The sequence below is a fragment of the Galeopterus variegatus genome, unplaced genomic scaffold, assembly GCF_000696425.1.
Source record: "Galeopterus variegatus unplaced genomic scaffold, G_variegatus-3.0.2 Scaffold1278, whole genome shotgun sequence".
NCBI classification, from domain to species: Eukaryota; Metazoa; Chordata; class Mammalia; order Dermoptera; family Cynocephalidae; genus Galeopterus; species Galeopterus variegatus.
The window spans coordinates 21,167-30,767 of NW_007727389.1; positions in this window are offsets into that span (position 1 = coordinate 21,167).

Here is a 9,601-nt window from a genome sequence, read left to right on the forward strand (position 1 = left end):
AAGACATGCATCACATTACTGCAGCATAAAATTGTCATTGCATTCCAACTTGCTCATTTTTTTCTTCAAGCAGCTAGAATTAGCTCTTTCTGTACTTAAAAAATATATATATATATATATATATTGTGAAACATTACTGTCTTGATATAAAATTTGACAACCCCACATTTTCTTCATTTCTTTCCTTGATGGGTAGGGTTGGCACGTTGCTGTTCTGCTTGCCTTTATTCAGGGCATTTTCAATTTCTCTTCTGCATAGGTAAGTGATATGCTGTTCCAGGTGACTGGGTAGTTTGCCATCCTTAAACACATAATTTCCTACTTGGCTTCCTTGTGCCAAGTAGACTTGAACACATCAATACATAGAAGTGCAAAGAAGACTTCCTCCATTTACATTTTAAATGTTTCATTATCACATGTACTTTCCATAAATCTGGATAATTCTCTCTGTCCATCTAACATAAGGTTACACTTTCTTTAAACCCATATAGTAAAATGCCAACAGCAAAAGAGGTCAAAATGAGGTATTATCACATGTACTTTCCATAAATCTGGATAATTCTCTCTGTCCATCTAACATAAGGTTACGCTTTCTTTAAACCCATATAGTAAAATGCCAACAGCAAAAGAGGTCAAAATGAGGCATAGGGGCTGACCCAGATGTGACCTTAGTCTAAAACAAGCCTTTGAAATTCACCCCATATCATCAATAAAAATCCATTTTACTGCCTCAGAAACTATAGAACAAATATGATATTACTTTGATTCAACATTTCATGGTGCTCTTGAGTCATTATTATGAATATCAAGTATTTTTATAATGTAGCCAATAGTTAAGATTTAAGTATATCTGTAAAAAGTTTAAAACATTTGTTGAAACAGAAATTAAATCTGAAGTAATTTGTATTAGGATATGCCAGCCATTGGAGAGGGAACAGATTCAGAAGGGCCTGGTACAGCTCAATCTTTCAGTGGCCACAAGCTCTCCAAATCCAAAGACTTCTCTATGTTGGGTCTTAAATGAGGAAACGGAACAGTTGCCCAGCCTGGACCACCCCTGAGCTGACGCTGTCAGGACTCCTGCCTGCTTAGCGAACAGAAGATTTTGGTGATGTTTCTGTTATTGGAAACTATTGCATCCAAACATGGATTATAAATATGCTGAAGTTTTTAGCATAACAACTTCATTAAATGATACATTACCTCTTAAAAAGCACTTTTTTAGCAAAACATGTTCACAATGAAAATGAATTTTTATTGCTAAGCTTGCATGAATAAACAGCCCCCTCAGGAGATCTGTATTTCACTTCTCAGTTGCTAAAATTCATATGATGTTCAAAGAGACAGTCTCTCCTCTGGTCAATGCACAGTTTCCAAGAGAGAAATTGGGGTGAGGGATCAAAAATAAGGATAAGAACCCCATACCAGGGGTAAGGAGAAGTGGGGCAAGTAGTTTATGTTCCCTACTTTGTTGAAGGGAAGAAAATCTCCTCAATAAGTGGAATAGGTCTAATATAAACATGCACATTATCTAAATTAGCTGGAGACCCATAAACAGAAAAATTATGGAAAAGTGGCCCATCAGGAAGGTTCCATGAGAACAATAGGAAGTGAAGTGAGATCTATGGCTTTGTATTGTTCTTCTGAATAATTTGATAATATGGTAGTGCTATGAACTGAATGCTTGTGTTCCCCCAAAATTTGTATGTTAAAGTCCTAATCACCATTGTGATGGTATTTGGAGGGGAGTCTTTGGGAGGTAATTGGCTTTAGATGTCATAAGTCTGAATCCCACGTGATAGGATTAATGTTCTTATAAGAAGAAACCAGAGCTTCCTCTCTCTACCCTGTGAGGATACAGCAAGAAAGCAGCCAGGAAAGGGGCCTCGCCAGTGACCGAATCTGCTGGTACCTTGATCTTAGACTTCCCAGCCTCTGGAAAAATGAGAACTAAATGCCTCTTGTTTATGCCTCCCAGTCTATGCTATTTTGCTAGAGCATCCCAAGTAAGACAGGTGAGTTATAGTAAAAGGGAGCATGGGCATTATGATTACTACTGAATAAACTTCTGACAAAAAGAAAAGAATCATCAATACTGCTCCTAACAAATTAGGAGCTTATTAGTCATTTCTATTCACACAAAATTTACTGAAAGCTATTTCAGACTTTCTCTTCATGGCCTGTCCTTAGTGCAAAAGTGCTGCCCCCCTAAATCACATCCACATGCAAATACAGAAACTCACAAGGAAGCAAGCTCTAAAACCGAAACTCCACACTTGACATGTGAAAAAGCCCTGTCCTTGTACTACTGTACCCTCTCTGTGCTTGGACAGTGTTTATAAGACCTGTGTCTTTTCTTGACTCTACTTGACCTCACAGACTTACTGATACTTTACCTCAAAAATAGAAGTAAAAAAAAAAAGAAAGTATTTTCTTCTCTTATTCAACATATATCAAATGGAATTAATTACCTTCTTCCTAGAATTGGCTCGCCTCCCTCCCAGCAACCCAACTTTGGTCATGGCAGTCACCAACTACTGCCAGCTTAAATGCTGAAATATTTCTCAAATGTCTCCCGCAGCACTATTTCCACCACCCTGATTCAGAACAATCATTCCCTCTCCCCCAGCCACTGCAGTGTTACCCAAGTGTTGTCCCTCTCACAAACCTTGCTTGCCCCAACACCACCTTTGATAAAGCCATCAGAGAAATTTTTATGAAATGTGCAACTAGTTATATGACTCCCCTGATTACAATCCTTCAGTGACTCTCACACCTAAACTCTAAATGCCTTCCTTAGCCTGCATACAAGTTTCCCAAGCTTGGGATCCAACCTACCTCTCCAGCTTTAACTCTAACATTTCTGACCTCCCAGCTTAAGCTTGAACCACATCAAACTCCTGGAAGCACCCCCCACACACGTTGCAGTTTCATGCCATACCTGTTCTAGAGTGTCCCTCATCCCATTTCTCACACCCTCTGGTGCCCTACCTTCTCCAGGAAGATATCATTGACCTTCTTAGTTACAATAATGCCCTCCTGGCCTACTCACATCCAAACCCATCCACGATCTCATTCATTACTGTAAAATTGTTTTTATCATATAGAATTTCAATTAACAATCAATGGTTCAGTATACTCATTAAAGGTGGGAACTGAGTGACTTGGATCTTAATGACCTAAGCACCTACTACATGATCTAGCCCTTAATAACATTCACCAAGTTCCTGGTCTAACTCCTGTGACTCACTGGATTTCCAGAGGCAGACCCATTGTTATGTAATCCTACGGACTTGGATCTTAATGACCTAAGCACCTACTACATGATCTAGCCCTTAATAACATTCACCAAAGTTCCTGGTCTAACTCCTGTGACTCACTGGATTTCCAGAGGCAGACCCATTGTTATGTAATCCTACGTAACAGACATCTAAAATGGAGTATTAATCCACAGTACACAGGAAATGTCCAAAATCTTCCAGAGTAGTTTGGTCCTTCTTAGATAATCTATGTACATAGTCTTCTATGTTTTCAGACTAGAGAATTAAAAACAAACATGTGCCAGCTGCAGGTGCTTAATTCTGGAAATCTACTACACTATGAGGATCACGAGAATTAGTGTGACCCTCTTCATTCATTACAGGAGTAATATGACCTAAAAATGCTTCTAACTAACATACTTCTGGCTACCCTAAATATACCATTTGTTCCCCAAGTACTCAGTTCTCTCATTAGCTTTCCACCCTGCCATATCATGTATCTTTTATTGCCCTCTGTGGCAGTTGTGATAGCAGCTTTTTATTCTTTCTTTTCTCTCTGGCATATTCCTGGAAGTGCCAAACCCTTTGCCTCTCCCTTGTTGATAAGTAGTTGTATAGACCTGTCACATCTCATGTGAGCCTTTGCTTTGTTGAAAGAACTTGGGACTCCTTCCATGGTGTTCCCGCAATAGCAACGTCAAGTGCAAAAAGAAGCAGGAAGAGTGTCTGCCCACTGGGAGCCTTTCCACAGAGAGCAGCATCTGTAGGGGTTGTTAAAGGCTGGGCCAGCCAAGAGAAGCCTATGCTCGACCTGAGCTGAAATTTCCACTGCGACTCGTCCCTATGGACACATTTTTGGATTAGAAAGGCCAGCTGGAAACAAGAAAACGTGCTAGTATAAAAGCTTCTGTGAACTTTCAGTCACTCACCTGATAAAAATAATGTGGTTAAAACAATTATGCTACTCAGTAATGCTTGGTTTGGAAAGCACAGAGGAATCAAGGATTTTTTCAAATAACCTTCACTTTATCATTTCTTAGATTATTTGTTCCAGCAATTCTAGGCACATTAACTGCTATCAAAGTACTATGTCTAAAACATAAATGAGATGATATCATCCCGCTGTTTAAATACAGAAGTGGCTCACATATCCCTTTAAGATAAAACAATCTTCTTTGCTTAACATAGCTAACAAAGACCTTTTATGTCTCACCATCCCAGCCTTATCTCCTGCTGCACCTTCATGTACACCCTTTAATCTAGAGTGTAGGTTGCTATAGATTGGATGCTCCCCAACCTCACTGAGGCTTAATCCCCACTATTAACTATTGATGGTGGGAAATCCTATTATGGTAACTGGTAGGTGGGGCCTTGAAGAGGTAATTAGATTGTAGGACCACACCTTAGTGAATGAATTAAAAACGGTGGTCAGCAGCATGGTTCTTAGGGCTTTAAAAGGGGAGAATGAAGAGCCTGTCTTCCTCTCTGCTCTGCCATTTCTCAATGTGATACGCTGCCAATGAATTAAAAACGGTGGTCAGCAGCATGGTTCTTAGGGCTTTAAAAGGGGAGAATGAAGAGTCTGTCTTCCTCTCTGCTCTGCCATTTCTCAATGTGATACGCTGCCGTCACTGTCACCGCTACCCAGGTCTTCACCAAATGTGTTCCCTGGACTTTGGATTTGTCAGCCTCTGAAACTGTAAGCAATCACTTTCATTTTCATTATAAATTACCCAGTTCTGTGTCTTTTGTTATAAGCAATAGAAATGGACCAGTATGTAGGTCAACCAAAATCTCTGATAATTCCCCGTCTCATTGTACTTCTCCCTCCTCTGTCCCTCTATTGTCCTTAGATTCTCTTAGCACCTAGAGTATTCCACTATTACATTTACTCCTCTGTACTCTAGTGGTCTGCCCATTGGTCTGCATCTACCACAGGAGAATGAATGACTGGAGAGCAGAAAAAGCCTCATATGTCAAGTAACCACAGTACTTGACAGAATTTCATGTTGGTTGAATTAATGATTGTATAATGATGAGAAAATATTTGCCAGAGGTAACTTGTTATTTGAATATACTCTAATAACGAAATTAGCATTGCAGTCAAGAGCAGACTATCGTATAGTTACAGACCCATCTGAAGACAATATTTTATAGCTATTTTTGCAAAATAGATAAAAGAAAATGTAACTTTTGCTCAAACAAAAGCTATGTTCAGTTTAAATAATGATTCCTCTCAGGGGTCCTTCAAAGAACAAGTAATTCTAGTGCATTTAAGGGTTTAAAATGATTAACTACTTTACAGGAGTACTAGGAAAAAGAGAAAGAATTTTAACAGGAAATCCAACACCTATTGAAAATGAACCAAGTGAAAAGAACGTGCAAATGGCAATAAAACATTCCACAGAAGTGTTAATCATGGGAAATATGATTCAATTTACATGTTTGATTGGCACACATTTCAGAAAAATGCCCATTGTGTAAAACAAAGATGAATTGGCTTTCAATTTCCCAGAAGAATTTGCACATGTAAACGCTTCGAATTAAGATTCACAGTGTGTTACTTTTCCTCTTGTGCATATCGATTATATTAAAATAATCTACATTTGTGTCTGTTTTCCAAACAAGTCTATAAAGTTTTTAAGACCCTAGACTATGTCTTATGCATGTTTGTAACACCAAGACTTAACACAGTACCTGGAGGCATCTAGCAGATATTCTAGGTTTATTGAACTGGCACTCTATGTTGGAATCTTATCATTCTATATAATATGTCCCATCCAGTAGACAACAAATCTCTCCCTTCAAAAGGCATGTTTTGATATCTAATGCATACTTTGCATTTCCAAATCCAGAAGTCATGGCGTATACCTGAAAGTACCCAAAATAAGGTTTCCTTCTCTTCAGCCTCCTGGAGAAGAGTCCTGACAACTTCCTAGAATATAACCATGCCTCAGGTTCTGATGACTATGAAGATTAAAATTATCTTTTGTAAAAAATAAATTTAAATACTTAATTTACAATATACCATTTGAATCTTTAAAAAATAGATATAATAAAATGCAATGTTAAATTCACAGACAACTATATTAAAAAAAAAACTTACCACTTTGAAAACTAAATATGAAATATTACCTATTGAGTGTATTAGCAAAGCACAGAGAACAAGCATTCCATGGCTACTGCCTCAGGGTGTCAAACCATCTCTAACCCATTTCAGATTCCTACTTATAAAACTGTGGGTGGTAATCTGGATACATTTTTTGCTTAAATCGTTCATAGATACAACATCTGTCAAACAGCCAACACGCCTGACCCAGTTGTAACGAGTAAGCCCTACAGATTATTTGTCAAACAAATTCAGTAACCCAATATTTGTTTCTTTATTTTAAAATTTAATTGGTATGCAAATAGGGCAACAAGACAGCATTTGTGCTGGATACAGTTGTCACTTCAGATTCTGGGAATGCTCATTATCATGCTTACAGATGTTTTTTTCCCACCTAACATCTGCCAATACTACCTAAACCCCAGGAAGTCTACAAACCTGTGCAAACTTCCTCTCACTGTGGGTCTCTTTCTCTGTTATCTGTTCCATGCACACTAATTTCGTGCATCTGAGGCCTCTGCTCGCCAGAATTATGCCTGCTTCCTAACACTTCTGCCTCCAGAGCTTTAGGTTTGAAATTGAACAGACACAGAGCCAATTTATCATAGGATGACATGTGTCATGTTCATGGTATTACCAGAGGAACCCCAGTATGCACTGTATTTATCCTTTTGTTGTCAGCATGAACCAAGACAGCACAGGATAAAGAAGCTATTACATTTTTAATATATGATATATACTTAAAAAATAGAACACTAAATACAATTGACTTCAAAATGTGGTGCTAGATCATTTTACTTAAGACCAGAATTTCTTTGTCAAATAATCATTTGTCATTCAGGAATACATCCTATTGAAATAAGAATAACAAAACAAAAGCATTGGAATATGTTCCCTCAAAGAGAAAGATAATGCTTTGCTCAAACCAACAATTTATTTCTTCTATGTGTCCCATTTGAACATCAATTCTAATCATGCCTAATGATGGCTTTATCCTGAATACAATATAAATTCACATCATGTGGCTTTTGTCAACAAATATAAATATCCAAGAGCATCCTCATTTCATCTTTCACTCACTAATATATGTACTTTTAACATCCTAATGATGCATATCTTACTGTGTTTTCTAGATCAAACATAAAGCAAACATATACAGAGATAATAATATTTCAAGCATAAACCTAATAGCCAAAAGCAAAAAGCTTTTCATTTGAACAAAGTTTAATAAAAAGCCTAAAACTTGAAGCTAAACTTGCAAATGTGAAACGGGCTGATCACAGAGTGACATCTTCTTAACATCTCTACAAAGATCTACTTTTTATCGGGAACAAACATTTGTTCATGCCAAACCTGGCATCTAGTTGCTCATTTCATGTGTAACTAATTTTGATTTCCAACATTCATCCAATTACTATTTTAGCATTTGCAAATATGTTCCTCATAGTAAAGAGTAAATAAGATCTAAATGCTAGCACTTTTAAAATTTTATTAATATGTAAAAATCAGGAATATATATGCATAAGAAGAATACACATGCAAAACTCAATACTGCATATATACAAGTATAATAGTAAACTTCAGTCAAGGTATTAGCCTGTCTCTCAGTTCTGATAATGAGTTTGCTAGACTGAGCATGAAACTTTACTAAACATGCTACTCAAGTAATATTTTATGAATAATAATATTTATTAGTTAGAAATATTGGTCAGAATCCATTTGTTAAACTCATGAAATAGTTGGCTAATTCAAAAATATAACTGAATAAAGTTTAATGAAAAGACAACTTACAAAGATTTGGGCAGGAGTAAGAAACCAATAACGAATGATTACGGATCCAAATACCCTCAAAAACAGAAAACCATTACTACCCCTGGGCCCAAAAAGGGTACAGAGAGAGAAGTGTTACCAGAATCCTGGTGGAAGGTTTGTCTTGGCCTTCAGCAGCAGTGGCTTTAGTAAAAGAAACCAGCCATAGCCAATTCTCAGCCCATCAGGGAAGAAACAGATGGAATAAATACCCCAACCATTCTCTCCTCTGCCTGTCCATACTTCACATTGCTTTCTATTGGAAAAACTCAACTGGAAGCCAGAGATCAAGGGAGCACAGGTGAGGACATGGCACAGAGAAAAGGAAAGAGAGTGGAAAGCAAACCTGCAGGGGCAAATGGAAACTATCCAGCACATGGAATGCTCTGTGGTTTAGCTTTCACCCACTGCCAAATGATAAAACCTTAAGCACCTGATCAAAAGAGAATGTCTTGAATCCTTTCCTATGAGATTCACATGAACTCCACAACTGAAGTCAGGGAGTTACTGTCTGTACCAGAAGGTGAAGATAACACCATCACTACTTCAAACATATACATCTTCAGTGGAAACTTTCAGAGCCCCAGGACCAAGCTGCTGAGTTCCTGTTGGCTGAGAGACCCCTAGATGTCTACTCATCTTTAGCCAAGGAAATACGCAATCACTTAGCAAATCAAGGCTAGGAAGCGTCTAGAAGAACATTACGTGCTCACTTCATATAAGATGCAAAGACTATTTCTGATGGTGTTGATGCATTGAGTGGCTCCCAAGAGAGTTGTAGAGCAATTTTCAAATACCATCTAAATCTTTAACCTAGAATCAAATATCATCTGGCTTCCACATTCCTTTTTTGCTTTATTAAGAACTTTCCACATCAAGCACTTAATTAGGCATTTTCACATACATTACCTCAATTAATTCTCATGACAAATTTGGTTATAGACATGACATTTCCAATGTTATGTATTATCCCCTGAGACTCAGAGAGATGAAGTTTTCCTGAGCTTACAGAGCCACGGCTAGAACTTGTGTTACATGTCTGTGATCTGTGCTTCAAGCCACAACTCTCTCGTGCTGTGGTTAGGATGGTCTTGTCATCTTTTCTTGCCTAAATAGGCCACGCAATTTCATACCTCTGTATGCCTCGTACTCTGACCTATAAAATGCCTCCTACCCTCTTTGTCTAATAGGCTTTTGACAGAGATTCATGAAACACCTACGTTGTACCGATATGGTAGGCAATAGGAACACAAAAGTGAATGATCGAAGAATCCCTGCAGTTAAGCAACACCTGGTGGGTGGATACAAATTATTCCTGAGCAATCTGCTCAAATTCCTCCACCATGATGAGTCCTTCTCTAGACTAAAGTGAATTCTGTCTGCCACTGATCCTCAGAGGATGTATATAATTGGCACTGATTAT